The sequence below is a fragment of the Phyllostomus hastatus genome, unplaced genomic scaffold (assembly GCF_019186645.2).
Source record: "Phyllostomus hastatus isolate PE091 unplaced genomic scaffold, TTU_PhHast_1.1 phas_scaffold_93, whole genome shotgun sequence".
NCBI lineage: Eukaryota > Metazoa > Chordata > Mammalia > Chiroptera > Phyllostomidae > Phyllostomus > Phyllostomus hastatus.
Window position 1 is genome coordinate 16,920,127 of NW_025334042.1, and position 6,150 is coordinate 16,926,276.

The following is a 6,150-nucleotide window of genomic DNA, read 5'->3' on the forward strand; positions in this document are numbered from 1 at the left end:
GAATGGGTCACAAAGAGCACAAGGAAACTTTCATGGTTGATAGACATGTTCACTATCTTGATTGTAGTGATGGTTTTACAGGTGTTCAAAACTCATCAGGTTAAACACTGCAAATATGTACCCATTCTTATACATAATGGTACCTCAATAAAACTATAAGCATATAGGGTATAAACTATACCCTGTTAGGGTATAGATTATAACTCATTGAACAAAATAGAAAATCTGAGAGTCAATAATAATATGAATGAATGAATGAACAAGAAGATACATAATACCAAATATTACTGGTGAAAGTGTAAGTTGATATAGCCACTTTGGAAATCTTTGACAGTATCTGCTAAACCCAATAGAACAAGGTATAGATTAGTGGGTACAATGTTCTACCACTTGTGTAAAGAAAGGTGAATATATACATATATACATACATGCATCTAAATGTGTGGTGTGTGTGCTATCTGCTCATTCACAGATTATCTCCACTTCCAGGAGGATTCACAAGAAATTGGTGATGTGATATTTAGTGCCTCCAGAGAGGGGATCTGAGAGGTTGGGAGACTGGGGTGGAAGAGAATTTCCCTTACAGTGTTTTTTTGTACCATGTGAGTGTTTTATCTTTCCCCAAAATTTCTTTTTTTAAAATATTCTATTTATTTATATTTTTTAGAGAGGAGAGAAACATCGATGTGTGGTTGCCTCTCATGCACCTCCTACTGGGGACCTGGCCTGCAACCCAGGCATATGCTCTGACTGAGAACCGAACCTGCGATCTTTTGGTTCACAGGCTGATGCTCAACTCACTGAACCACAACAGCCAGGGCCAAAAAAAATTCTTTAATGATTCTTTTAGAAGCAAAAAGAGATAATGCCATAATTCTTGCTAAAATTAGCTATTGGGATCAGACATTAAAATAACATCACTTCTTTTTAGATGGAAACTTCAAACTAAGTACTGGGGCATTATATTAATATGAAATACAAAATTTGATAACTATTTCATAGATTCATAAACAAGGAAAATGGCTCTGGCTGGTGCAGCTCAGTGGTTTGAGCGTTGGCTGCAAATCAAAAGGTTACCAGTTTGATTCCCAGTCAGGGCACATGCCTGGGTCGCAGGCCAGGTCCCCAGTTGGGGCCACATGACAGGCAACCACACATTGATGTTTCTCTTCCTCTCTTCTCCCTTCCTTCCCCTCTCTCTAAAAAAAATAAATAAATAAAAGAAGAAAATGAACAAATTTCTTTTTTTAAAAAAGTATTTTATTTGTTTTTAGAGAGAGGGGGAGAGAGAGAAAGAGAGGGAGAGAAATGTTGACTGGCTGGCTCTCACACACTCCTCCCTAACTAACTGGGGACCTGGCACAGAACCCAGGCATGTGCCCTGACTGGGAATTGAACTGGTGACCTTTGGGTTTGCAGGCTGGTGCTCAACCCACTGGGCTACACCAGCCAGGGCCTTATTTTATTATTAAAGTAAATTTGAGGTCAGCATAATTTAAGTTCTTCTATGGTGGCTTGATAAAACAATTTGACCTTATAAATTCCATTAATAACTTGGCCAACATGTAAAAAAACCCCACAAAACTAGAATGAAATCTCAAGTTTATGCTCTGTTGTTTTACCAAGAACATTATATTGTCCTGTCATTTTTCCTTTGCCTTTAAAAATCTGTATTGAATTCATTGCCAAGATATTAAGGAAAATGTTAGTGTATTAATGACTAAAAATTTCTCCCAAGCGATGATATCAGCAATAGAATAATCTAGTACAATTGTGACTTAAATATTGAACTGTGTGCCAGAATGACACATGGGTGAACTGAAACTTACACTTGAATATTCAATAGTTACAGAAATATCTGTGCTTATCATTGACTGATAAGAATTTTTTAAAATAAAATGCGTCTGTGTTGCTACTTAAAAAACAAAACAAAACAAAATGAAAAGAAACCTTCACTAAGAAATGGCTGCTCTCCAACCTCATTTCCCATCACTTTTCTAACTCATCCTACTCTCCACTACACTAAACTGCTCCCCTTCCCAGATGGGGCAGACAAGTGTCAACCCTAAAAGTCCTGGTCCCATACACCTGCTTTTTCCTCCACACTTGCTTTCCTATCTTGGCTCTGAAATTCCTCTTTTGTCTCCTAGTTGGCTTGGCCACTCCTCTGTGACTTCACCAATTCTGCATTCAGAAGGTCACTCTGTGCTCACGCCTTGTTCCAAACAGCTTCAATCTCTGTTTTCTTGTGGATTTGTGAATCTTTGTTCACGTGTCTGTGACCTGCTGAGGACAAGAGCTCACACCCCTACTATGGGGAGAATCGCTACCTCCTTGACAGTCACAGTAGAAGCAAAGCCCCGAGAGGAACATGTCTAACTGTGGGGTCACAGAACCTCTCTGCCAGGGGCTGCCGCTGGCCCCGGCAGCTCTGTGTAGAAGACACTTCCCTGAAATAGCTCATCCCTACCTGGCTCAGGAGCTGTCCACAGACATTTTCTGTAAGGCCTCTGCTGGCTGGGGAAGATCTGCCATTGGGTCTGACTGGCAGGATGGAGGCAGTGGACTTGGACTCTGTTTGAACTCGGTCCTCCCCCAGAAGCCATCAGTGGCCCTGGGAAGTGTTCCTCACGGGATTTTAGACTATTGTAATTTTCCTCTTATCTAATGCTAAGTTGCTGAATTTCTTTTCTCTAAATAAAATTCCCTTTGGCCACTGCACCTCGTGTGCAAGCTTTAGGATGGTCTGTGATGAGCTGTCCCCAAGACCATGAGGGAGGCTTCTGCTAAAAGAGAAGCCACTGCTTAACCACCTAGGGACTTTCTGCTAAGATGCTTTCTGCGGGCGAGGAGGGGCTGGCTGACTGGGAAACTAAAGACTCAAAACCTGTAGCTGTAAAATACTGTGGGGGTTGTGAAGGCGGGAGAAACTCCCAATCTCTCAGAAGAGTTCGTTGGAGAGTGGGCCTAGAGCAGAGCAAGTAAGTGGCATTGTTCCCTCTCTGACCCCTCCCCCACAGAGTGCCACAATGCAGCAAGGATGGTTTCTCCACCTTGGTGAGAGGCCCTGCCCCCTAACAACATAATAGGCATGCTGAGAGAAAGAAATATGGCCCAAATGAAAGAATATATCAAAACTCCAGAAAAATAGCTAAATGATGAGGAGATAGACAACCTATCTGATGCAGAGTTGAAAAAACTGGTAACCAGGATGCTCACAGACTGATTGAGGTCAGTTGCAAAATGAAGGAAGAAGTGAGGGCTACATGAAGTGAAATAAAGCAAGATATACAGGGAACCAACAGTTAAGGAAAGGGAACCAGGACTCATATCAATTATTTGGAACAAAAGGAAGAAATAAACATCCAACCAGAACAGAATGAAGAAATATTAATTCAAAAAAAAAATGAGAGGCTGAGGAACTTCTGGGACAAATTTAAATGCTTCAACATCTGAATCATAGGGGTGCCAGAAGGAGAAGAGGAAGAACAAGAAATGGAAAACTTATTTGAACAAATAATGAAGGAGAACTTCCCCAATCTGGCAAAGGAAATAGACTTCCAGGAAGTCCAGGAAGCCCAGAGAGTCCCAAAGAAATTGGACTCAAGGAGGAACACACTAAAGTACATCATAATTACATTAGCCAAGATCAAAGATAAGGAGAGAATCTTAAAAGCAGCTAGAGAAAAGGAGACAGTTACCTATGAAGGAGTTCTCATAAAACTATGAGCTGATTTCTGAAAAGAAACCTACAGGCAAGAAAGGACTGGAAACATATGAAGTCATGAAAGGCAAGGACCTACATCCAAGATTACTCTATTCAGCAAAGCTATCATTTAGAATGGAAGGGCAGATAAAGAGCTTCCCAGATAGAGTCAAGTTAAAGGAGTTCATCATTACCAAGCCCTTATTGTGAAATGTTAAAGGGACTTCTGTAAGCCCTGGTTTCTGTAGCTTAGTGGATTGAATGTGGCCTGCAAACCAAAGGGTCGCCAGTTTGATTCCTAGTCAGGGTGTTACAGAACAGAACAAGGGGGGGCCTGAGACAATATACTATTATTGAAAGAAGGCCCCGGGTCCGTTATGTCCGCTGCCAGAGGAAAGACGTCTCTCAATGCCAGAGATTCGTGAAAAGGAAAGGAAATGTTTATTTAATGCTATACAAACTTAAAGTAGTGACCTAATGTCTTTATCAAAAATCCCAAAGTCCCCCAAAACACCCACAAACACACACAGTCCTTCCTTCCTTCCCCCTTTGCCCAGTCCAGAGTACCGTATCTCAGGGAAAGGAAAACGAAGTCCATGGCTCAGGCAGTCCTCTGGTTCTTAGTTAGTCCTCCTTCTCGACTGGGAGACCTCCCTGGGTTCCCGGCACCCTCGGCTGAGTTGCCAGGATCTCTGCTAAAACCAGGTGGTGGTTCCCCCTTCTAAAGCTGCGGGGGTCCCCGCTCTGTCCAGGCCTCGTGGTTCTCCCTCTCAGGGCTGCGGGAAGGGGAGAGTCTCCACTTTGCCAAAGCCGCGTGGTTCTCTCTCCTAAAGCAGCACGGTTCTCTCTGGGATGCAGGAGTCTCCACTCCGTCAAAGCCACATGGTTCTCTCTCCTATGGCTGCGGGAAGGGAGAGTCCTCACTCTGCCAAAGCTGCGTGGTTCTCCCTTCAATGGCCGTGATCCTCTCTGAACTTCCACAGCCACATGGTTCTCCTCCTCAAGGCTGTGCACGGCTCTCCTTCTCAGGGCTGCACATGGCTCTCCTTCCTAAAGCACCACCAAGTCTGGGTTTTAAATCCCCGCGGCCAATCTTCCTCTGCAGCCTCATTTCCGACTCCTCCCACACTTGGCTTCACATGCCAGAACTCGTATCCTTCCAGCTTTACTGGGCTGCCATCTTGAGTCTGGGCAGGTGTGGCCCCATGTCCTGGAGCCAATCTTCTCCGAGCTCCCCTGCAGGCGCTGTAGCTTGGGGGGGGGGTGGATCTGCCCCCAGTCACGTGTTGGTGGGGAAGTTACTTCCATTCCCCTGGCTCAGAGATAATCACAGCTATTTAACATATCTAAGTGACCAGCCAAAGGCTATAGATATGTTAAATGACCACACCAGAGGGTAGCTGCAAGCCTGTTGCTATGCAAAACAGATCTCAATGGCCTTGCTCCATTTGTTCCTTCCCCCAACCCACACCCTGGGTGGGGGGATGGAGACATCTTAAAATCTCCTGGACACCTTAAGTTCTGGACCCCATTTCAAATGTCCATTTGGGGTCCCCCCCTCTTGGCTGCACCCTGTAACAAGGCACATGCCTGGGTTGTGGGCCAGGTTCTCAGGGGGTCATGTAAGAGGCAACCATATACTGATGTTTCTCTCCCTCTCTTTCTCCCTCCCTTCCCTTCTCTCTAAAAATAAATAAATAAATAAAATCTTAAAAAAGGGACTTATCTAACCTTTTAAGAACTAGAAGATCAACAGATCAAAAACTATGAACAATAAAATGACAACAAACTCATAACTATCAACAACTGAACCCCCAAAACAAAAACTAAGCACACAACTAGAACAGAAACAGAATCACAGAAATGGAGACCACCTGGAGGGTTATCAGTGGGGAGAGGGATGGGGAGGGAGAGGGGGAAGGGGAGAATTGGGGGAAAAGGTAGAGAGAATAAGAAGCATAGCTGGTAACCATAAAACAAGGGGAGGTTAAGAATAGTAAGGGGAAGTAGAAATAGTATCTCTATTTCCTATTTTCTATAGGAAATAGAGAAACCAAGGAACTTATAAGTATAATCCATGGATGTGAACTAAGTGGGGAGGAGAATGCTGGAGGGTGGGGTGGTGTAGGGCGGAGGAGGGATAAAGGGGAGAAAATAATTGGGACAACTGTAATAGCATAATCAATAAAATATACTAAAAAATAAAACAGTAATTAACTGCTAAAAAATCTGAATTGCTTCCTCATTGTCAATAGGATAAAGTACAGCTCTTTCGTGGTAGATGAGGCTCTCTGTGATCAACCCCTGATGGACTCCTCAGCCTCTTCCCTGAAGCCTTCTCCCTTGCTAACTGTGCTCTGGTAACCTGAGGTATGTGCAGTTTTCCTCCTACCCAGCTTTTCACACGGGAGCCCCTGCCCAGTTGGTCCTTCCATTTTTCACTT